The 9,156-nt window shown below is 40.4% G+C and overlaps 1 protein-coding gene across 1 annotated transcript in view; it reads right to left on the reverse strand.

The window, feature by feature from the left end:
• Positions 1–8,187, reverse strand: part of FMN1 (formin 1) — a 235,391-nt gene extending 227,204 nt beyond the window's left edge. Inside the window, exon 1 of the mRNA XM_075843377.1 lies at positions 7,968–8,187. The gene's annotated coding sequence lies outside the window, so the exon portion shown is untranslated. The remainder of the gene's footprint in view (positions 1–7,967) is intronic.
• Between the last annotated feature and the right edge of the window lie 969 nt (positions 8,188–9,156).

Here is a 9,156-nt window from a genome sequence, read left to right on the forward strand (position 1 = left end):
ATATTTGCGGATTATTATTTATTTACTGCATTATTATACCCTCTTATTATGCCCCTGATGTACTCTGCCCAGCCTACATATGCACCCACATTATAAACTGAAATACCAGCAAAACACCAGAGCTCCTACCAAGCAATATCTGCGCTCCAAAAGCCAAATGGCGCTCCCTCCCTTCTGAGCACTACAGCGTGCCCAAACAGCCGTTTACGTCCACCAATATGGCATCGCCATACCCGGGAGAACCCGGTTAATATTTTATGTGTGGTATTTGTGGCACAAACTGGGCACAACATAGTGCACTAAAATGGCACACCAGTCGAAAATTGAAATTTTCACTTTGCACCATCCGCTGCGCATGAAACCTTTCGCGCACCATGACTTAATAGCATGTCATGGTGTGGGGGTGATGTATCGAGCACCTCACGCACTGAGCCTGCGCCATACGCTGCGGGTGTCAGCTGTGTATTACAGCTGACACCCGGGACTAACGGACAGAAACAGCGATCGAGCTGTTACAGGAGCATGTAAAAATGACAATATACTGCAATACATTAGTATTGCAGTGTATTCTACCAGTGATCTAACGGTTCAAGTCTCCTATCGGGACTAATAAAATGTGTAAAACCAAAAGTAAATAGTTATTATTAGTGGAAAAAATTAAATAAATATTTAAAGTCCAAAAAAAAAAACCTTTTCACATTTTTTCTCTAAAGTAATGTCAAAAAAGAAAAAAAATACACAAAATTGGTATTGCTACGTCCGTAAAAGTCCAAGCTACTACTATATACCATTATTTAACTCGCATGGTGAATGCCGTGAAAAATAAAGAATTTAAAACTGCAAAATCTCCGTTTTTTTGGTCACCTTGGCTCTATCAAAAAATGTAATAAAAAGTGCTAAAAAAAGTTGTATGTACCAAAAAATGGTACCAATAAAAACTACAGCTCGTCCCACAAAAAATAAGCCCTAAAACCACTCTATTGACGGAAAAATAAAAACATTATGGCTCTCGGAAAGCGGGGAGGGAAAAATTTAAAAGAAAAAGCAAAACATCCTTTGTTAAATTGAAAAAATTCAACTTTTTAGTGGAAATAATGTTGATATTAATTTTCACGGCCCAGTTCTAATAAATTCTGCAAAAGACCTGTGGGGTCTAAATGCTCACTATACCCCTAGATAGATTCCTTAAGTGGTATAGTTTTCCAAATGGGGTTACTTTTGGGGGGCGTCCACTGTTTCGGTCCCTCGGGGGCTTTGCAAATTCGACATGACACCCAAAAACTATTCCAGCTAAATTTGAGCTCCAAAAGCCAAATACAGCTCCTTCCCTTCTAAGCCTCGGTGTGGGTCCAAACAGCACTTTATTACCACATATGGCGTATTTACGTAATCGGGAGAAATGGTTTTACAAACGTTGGGGTGCTTTTTCTCCTTTATTCCTTGTAAAAATTAAAAATGGCTACGTTTTTTCAGCAAAAAAGTAGATTTTTACCTTTACAGACTAATTCCAATGAATTCAGCAAAACAACTGTTTGGTCAAAATGCTAACTTTACCCCTAAAAAAAATTCCTTGAGCGGTGTCATTTCCAAAATGGGGTCACTTTTGGGGGTTTCCACTATTTTGGTTCCTCCAGTGCATTGCAAACGTGACACGGCACTGAAAACTATTCCAGCAAAATCAGAAATCCAAAAGGCGCTCCTTCCCTTCTGAGCCCTGCTGTGGGTCCAAACAGCAGTTTATTACCACATATGGGGTATTGCTATAATTGGAAGAAATTGCTTAACATATGTTGGGGTGTTTTTTATACTTTATTCCTTGTAAAAATTAAAAATTTCTATGTTTGTTCAGAAAAAAAAAGTAGATTTTCATCTTCACATACTAATTCAAATAAATTTAGCAAAAAAACTGTGGGTTCAAAATGCTAACTATACCCCTAGATAAATTCCTTGAGGGGTGTAATTTCCAAAATGGGGTCACTTTTGGGGGGGTCTTTACTGTTTTGGCACCACAAGACCTATTCAAACCTGACATGGTGCCTAAAATATATTCTAAAAAAAAAAAATGAGGCCCCAAAATCCTCTAGGTGCTCCTTTGCTTCTGAGGCCGGTGTTTCAGTCCATTAGCACACTAGGGCCACATGTGAGATATTTCTAAAAACTGCAGAATCTGGGAAATAAGTATTGAGTTGTGTTTCTTGGGTAAAACCTTCTGTGGTACTGGAAAAAATGTATTACAAATGAATTTTGGCAAAAAAAATAATTTAATTTGTAAATTTAATCTCTACATTGCTTTAATTTATGTGAAACGCCTAAAGGGTTAAAACACTTTCTGAATGCTGTTTTGAATACCTTGAGGGGTGCAGTTTTTAAAATGGGGTGACTTATGGGGACTTTCTAATATATAAGGCCCTCAAAGCTACTTCAGAGCTGAACAGGTCCCTGAAAAAATGGCCTTTTGAAAATATGAGAAATTGCTGCTAAAGTTCTAAGCCTTGTAACGTACTAGAAAAATAAGACGACGTTCAAAAATGATGCAAACAAAGTAGACATATGGGAAATATAAACTAGTAACTATTTTGTGTGGTATTACTATCTGTTTTACAAGTAGATACATTTAAATTTAGAAAAATGCCCATTTGTGCAAATTTTCTCTAAATCTTGGTGTTTTTTTACAAATAAATATTGAATTTATTGACCAAATTTTTTCACTAACATAAAGTACAATATGTCACGAGAAAACCATCTCAGAATCACTTGGATAGGTAAAAGCATTCCAGAGTTATTACCACATAAAGTGACACGTCAGATTTGAAAAATCGGCTTCGTCCTGAAGGCCAAAACAGGCTCAGTCCTGAAGGGGTTAAAGGCTTAGGAAACTTTTGCAGATGTTTTGTGTTGATTAGCGGATTAGAGAGTGACACCACGAGTCTAGAATCTTCAACCTTTACCCAATATTAAAATTTTCGGAGAGACTACATTTTGTTTTTTTATTAACTGTCCGCCATAATCAACATTAAAAGAAAAAACAAAAACTGCTGGAAATAGATTGCTCTGTATGTAATGCATCTATGTAATATAGGAGTTTCACTTTTTGAATTGAATTACTGAAATAAATGAACTTTTTGATGATATTCTAATTCATTGAGATGGACTAGTATATATTCTGAAAATCTAGAAAAATTCCAGTTCTTACACTGACCACTAGAGCAGTTGCAATAAACTGATACTTCCTGTTTGGTGCAGATCACTTGACAGTTTTGCTGTGTAAACTAGGACAGGATGAGCTCATTATCCATTTAAAGCTGTGGTTACAATGACAGATCTATTGCACTGCTGGAGGCCTAGATAAGGCAAGACAGTAATACTATACACACTCCTGTCACTCCCTGGTCTCTGTGGGTAGTGGCGGCACTCCATCACTTACTGGAGACTGTAATATAGTCTGAGATTTCTCAGTCTATTGACTCATTCATTTCAGCTGCCATAAAGCAGACACCCTGTTCTACTGTCTATACCAGGGGTCAGCAACCTTTGGCACTCCAGCTGTTGTGAAACTACAACTCCCAGCATGCCAAGACAGCCAAAGGTTTTATTATTCCATCCAAAGTTTGTCAAGGCATGCTAGGAAGTGTAGTTTATCAACAGCAAGAGTACCGAAGGCTGCTGACCCCTGGTCTATACAGACAGAAGGAAGTGCGTTTCCAATATGGCTGCTTCCAGGAAAGTCATTAACTTGTTCGCGCAAATGAGCTTACCATTATGCCCTAATTGAGGCTTATTGACCGCAATAGGGTATAATGGTGCACCCAGTCAATGGCACAAAAGCTGTAACAGCTGGGATCATAGTCACCTCCTAACCCAGCCGTTTCACACCTTAGACACCGGGGTTAATGACAACTACGGCATCTAAGTGGCTACAGAGGTGCCCCTTGACATGATGCATAATAGAGGCCCCTAAGCTTAGTAATGGGTTCCGTCGGCTTTCCGTTGTGGAGAATTTACCGCAACCCCCCCCCCCCCTCCTGTCACTTTTAGATTTTTGCTACTTATTTAAAAATCCCTGGTCTATGGTAGTAAAAGGGTCAATGGTAAATTCAATTTGCTCATGGCAGTCTAGTCCTCTGAGGGACCTCTAGGCGTTTGGGGCCGTGGGGAATGGCCCAGTTTGCCCCCCTATACCCAGCCCTGTATACTTCTGTATTCAGACTAAAATTCCTGAACCAGTAGGAAATACCAGGATAGGTTCACACAACAAAAAACACTACTGCATTAAAAGCCCACATGTACTTTTAACTTCATATTTTTGGGGGATGTGATAGTTATTGCATTTATTATATCTCATGAAAATTTTATGGTGAAAACAATAATTACTTATCCCCCCCCCCCCCCACATCCTCTTCAGGTGCGAAGAGTGGATATTAAATCATAGGTGCTAAAAAAACATTTGACAAGTTCAATACTGAATGATTTGAAGCTGCAGAAGGAGAATGAGTCAGTGTGACGTACATGGAATAAAGGTGTAGAAACAAAGGGATTTGGATCCAGCGTGGGTTTGTTGGATAAAATGGAACAAGGTTCCAAGTTTAATGAAAAAATTTTTGTTCGGTTAAAAATGAAGAGAGACACCAGGAAACACAAAGGGATTTGTGAAAAAGTGTGCAATCCTGGTAGTGTAGGAGAAGATATCCGTATTGGAGTGAAGCCTACGCGTTTCAAACGCTACACGCGTCCTTAGTCATGGCTGATGCAGCATCAGCCATGACTAAGGACGCGTGTAGCGTTTGAAACGCGTAGGCTTCACTCCAATACGGATATCTTCTCCTACACTACCAGGATTGCACACTTTTTCACAAATCCCTTTGTGTTTCCTGGTGTCTCTCTTCATTTTTAACCGAACAAAAATTTTTTCATTAAACTTGGAACCTTGTTCCATTTTATCCAACAAACCCACGCTGGATCCAAATCCCTTTGTTTCTACTACTGTTTACTTATCGTGTGCCGACACGAGGATCCGTGCCGGATGACTTACATCTGCTATATAAGGTGAGCTGGAGGTCTCTATTTTCTATTTTTGTCTATGGAATAAAGGTGCTTTGCGTAACCAGATGAAAAGCTTTCTTTATTTAATGTTCAGATGGAAGAGATAGAGATATATAGAGATATATATATATATATATATATATATATATATATATATATGTTTCTAACAATAGAGGGTAAAAATAAAAAATAAATCGAGATTTGGAGGAATGCGATTATTATTTTGAATGAATTATCGGAATGCTGTCTATTTGCAAATCCACAGCATGTCTAGAATCTGCTGCACTTTATTGCAGAATTTCAGAATGGAAACAAGTATGCGATGTGTGAAAGTGCAAAGCAACAAAGACAGGGAAAATAATTGGGATTGATATCTTGCCTGGGTTTTACACATTCAGAAAAAATCTTGCCATGGGGGAGGGGGGGGGGGCATAAAGCAATAAAAGACTCATTCCAGCGTAGCCGTTCATTGTAGGCAGGGCTGCAGCGATGACGTGTCCGTACACCTATATAAAATCGCTGCAGCCAATCACTAGCCTCAGGAACAATGAGTTCTGATTGGGAAAATGTAAAAAAAATAAAAACATAAACGAGGTATGGTAACAATTTTGGAACCAATTAATTTTAAGATACTAACTAAAATGTTAGGTTTTGTTTTTACATTCATTTCTGGATGTGGGAAACAGTCATTGGGGTCTATCCATAATCCTTGTTTGAACATCTGTCTGACTGTGACCAAAGCCTTGTGTCTATAGTCACTTAGGATGAATAAAACTTATCACAGCGACATTTTGAAGGACAACTCATCACATAATCATATAGAAAAAGTGCGCTTGTGCAACAAAACAATATTTAAATTCAGAGTACAAACACTAAGCAAGATATCCTAAACTTGTGCCAGCAGGTGTACCTGAAAGGACCCGGATTTTTATAAATAAGAACAGTCCGAAAACACTTTGTACATTTTTACCATAAAGCTCTGTCCCGCAGGGGTACCGAGACACCAGTTAACATGGGGCTTTGAGGGCTAAAAGGTTAATCTTATTCATTCTTTCAAAGGAACTAGAGAAAGAAGGCTGGACAGACATGGATAATGAAGCAGAAAAATGCGTAGGAGGGGGCACTGAAAGAGAAAAGACATTAATGCCAGCTACTCTAATATAATTCAAGCCAAGATCAAATAGACGTAGCGCAGGACCAAGTAAACTAGCAATGCTAAAAAAATAAACAGCGGAGGCTGCAATGGAATGGGTCCTTCTTAGGCCGGGTTCCCATGTAGCGTAAACGCGGCGGAATTTCCTCAACGGAATTCTGTATGGAAATTCTGCAACATTTACTGTAGCAGCAAAGTGCATAAGACTTCTAAATTCCATGGCCACGCTGCGGAAAAAAACAAAACGCAGCGTAAACGTTAATAAATTGACCTGCGGTGCGGGATTCAAATCTGTAGAATGTCAATTTATGCTACGTTTTCATTGATTTTCTGTTGCGGGTTTTCTACATTGAATTCAATGGGGATGCAAAACCCTCCACAAAAAGTCACGCGTTTAGACTTCTGCGGCGGAATAGCAGCGATTTCGTCGCAAAAAAAAAATCGCAACTCGGGAAAAAATAAAAATAAATCATACTTACCCAGAACTCTCTCCTTCCTGCAGCCCAGCCTCCTGGGGTGATGTTTTATCCCATGTGACCACTGCAGCCAAACACCGGCTGCAGCATCACATGGCCTGCAGTGTCATCGTAGGAGGCCGGACTACGCTCAGAGAAGAGGGAGGGGGTAAGTATCAACTTTTTTTTTTTTCATTTTACAAGTGCTGCGATTACAATGTGGTACGATTTTTCGGATGGAATGTACTACAGGTTCCAGGTCAAACACGCTGCGTTATTTTTACGTAGCGTATCCGACCTGTGGGAACCCGGCCTTATACACACTAGAGCTAAAGGCTACAAGTGCTTTATGATACTTATCAAGAAAACATAGCTACTATCCTCCACATAGAACTCAATGGAAGCAATTTGTCACTGCGGGATGACTACGCCAATTTCCTTTTATTTCTATGACATATAATGGTTGTTCTACAGTCTGCTGCTGTGTTGGATGCATTGGGCTGTACACAATGCGTGGCAACGCATGAGATCACTGAGGAGCAGTAGTTGTGGTTACTCTCACCTGAGAGAATACTCATTCACAATCACAGGGAAATATCAAGCACAAAACAGAAATATTTCCAAAATCTAGAGATGGCAGTAATTGCCACAATGTAGGTTATATAATGTAGGAGCAGGAATATAGTCACATGAGTGTCCATAGGAAAAGTTCATGTCTTCCCAATATGTACAAACCCTGAGAGAAGTTAGTCACATAAGCAAAATCACATAGGATTTTCAGCAGAGACCTGCAGCACATTGCAGTGTTATCAGTCAGCATATATGACAAAACATTGAGTAAGAAGGTCTTGCTGCGATGAACGATCCCCCAAAACAGTATTTTATATATGAAGTCACTACTAACAGTAAGCAAGGAGTCAGATTTTACTGCATAGCAATCCAATGAAAAGCCCCAGCAAAACGACTCATTGCAGCCTTCTGATGTCTTACAAAGTATGATCCAAAGCAAAATAACCTGCATACATATAGACCTTATAGTAACAAACATGAGCATAAATAACCTGTAGCAAATCCAATATAACATCTGTAACAATATTAATCACATATTTACTATAAAAAAATAAACCCAATACATAATGTGACAACGCCACTTGCGCTATATATATATATATATATATATATATATACATACATACATACACACTATATACGATATAGGGTACCGATCCAGCTGTCAATCATGTACATTACAGGGTGCGGAGCTCCTGTTCACCATGCTGGATCACATAGGCTTTTCCCTCCAGGGACTTGCACTTTACCTTCCTATTACTTCCAGCCTGTCCATTCAATCTGTTCTTCTCCACTCAGTGTCATCTCCATTACCTCCTGCCCTGTATCAGCACTTGTCCCATGGTGAAACCATTTCTGGTGATCTCTTCTCCATAGCCCTGTTTATAAGGTCACCTCTATATAAGCACAGTGAATCCATGTAGTTCAGTTTATTACATGAGCTACCCACATCCCTAGCTGCCCTGTGCTGCTCTCTATGGTGGTACCTCAGCTGCACGCTTGCTTGTATGTATGTGACCCCTTCTCCAGCTTGCAGCCCAGAGCTTGCTAGAATACAGCTAACCAATCACTGCTCTTAGAGGCGGGATTGAACCAAGACGTTCTTAACCTCTTCATGACCAGCCACAGATAACAGCACATGCCATCAATCCCAAGTATTTAGAGTCGCATTAAAGGAAATATTATTGCATAAGTACCAATTTCATAATCCGGTATTCTTTGGAAAGCTTCTTTAGGCTCTGTTCACATCTGCATCGGAGGCTCCGTTAGTGGCCTCCATCACAGATCCGGCAGGGTTTACACCAGACAATAGTGCAGCATGCTGCGCTATTGTGTCTGGTAAAACCATGAACACCATGACGGAAAGCCGACGGAACCCAAAGTAAATGGGTTTCATCAGCAACCGGCGGTGTCCATCGTGCAATGGCACCATTAGTTCCGTTATTCATTTGTTCTGCTCCTCTGAGCAGAACAACAGAATGGCACAATGCAGATGTGGACAGGGTCTTAGCTGTATGACAGTCTTCAGTAATGATTTCAGATTCCTTGAATTATCAGCAGTCGTAAAAAGACTGGACACGTCTACCCGGCTTTTTCGGGAACTCTTCGCACCATGGGTGTAACTAGGAAAGACTGGGCCCCATAGCAAACTTTTGACTGGGCCCCCCCTCCCCTGGGTGTCACACAACCCCCCCTGTAGATAACGCCATACAGCCCCCTCTGTAGATAGCGCCATAAAGCCCCCCTGTAGATAGCGCCATACAGTCCCCCCTGTAGATAGCGCCATACAGTCCCCCCTGTAGATAGCGCCATACAGTCCCCCCTGTAGATAGCGCCATACAGTCCCCCCTGTAGATAGGGACTGAATGGCGTTATCTACAGGGGGGACTGAATGGCGCTATCCACAGGGGGGCTGTATGGCGTTATCCACAGGGGGGC

This window comes from Rhinoderma darwinii, chromosome 12 (assembly GCF_050947455.1).
Source record: "Rhinoderma darwinii isolate aRhiDar2 chromosome 12, aRhiDar2.hap1, whole genome shotgun sequence".
Lineage (NCBI taxonomy): Eukaryota > Metazoa > Chordata > Amphibia > Anura > Rhinodermatidae > Rhinoderma > Rhinoderma darwinii.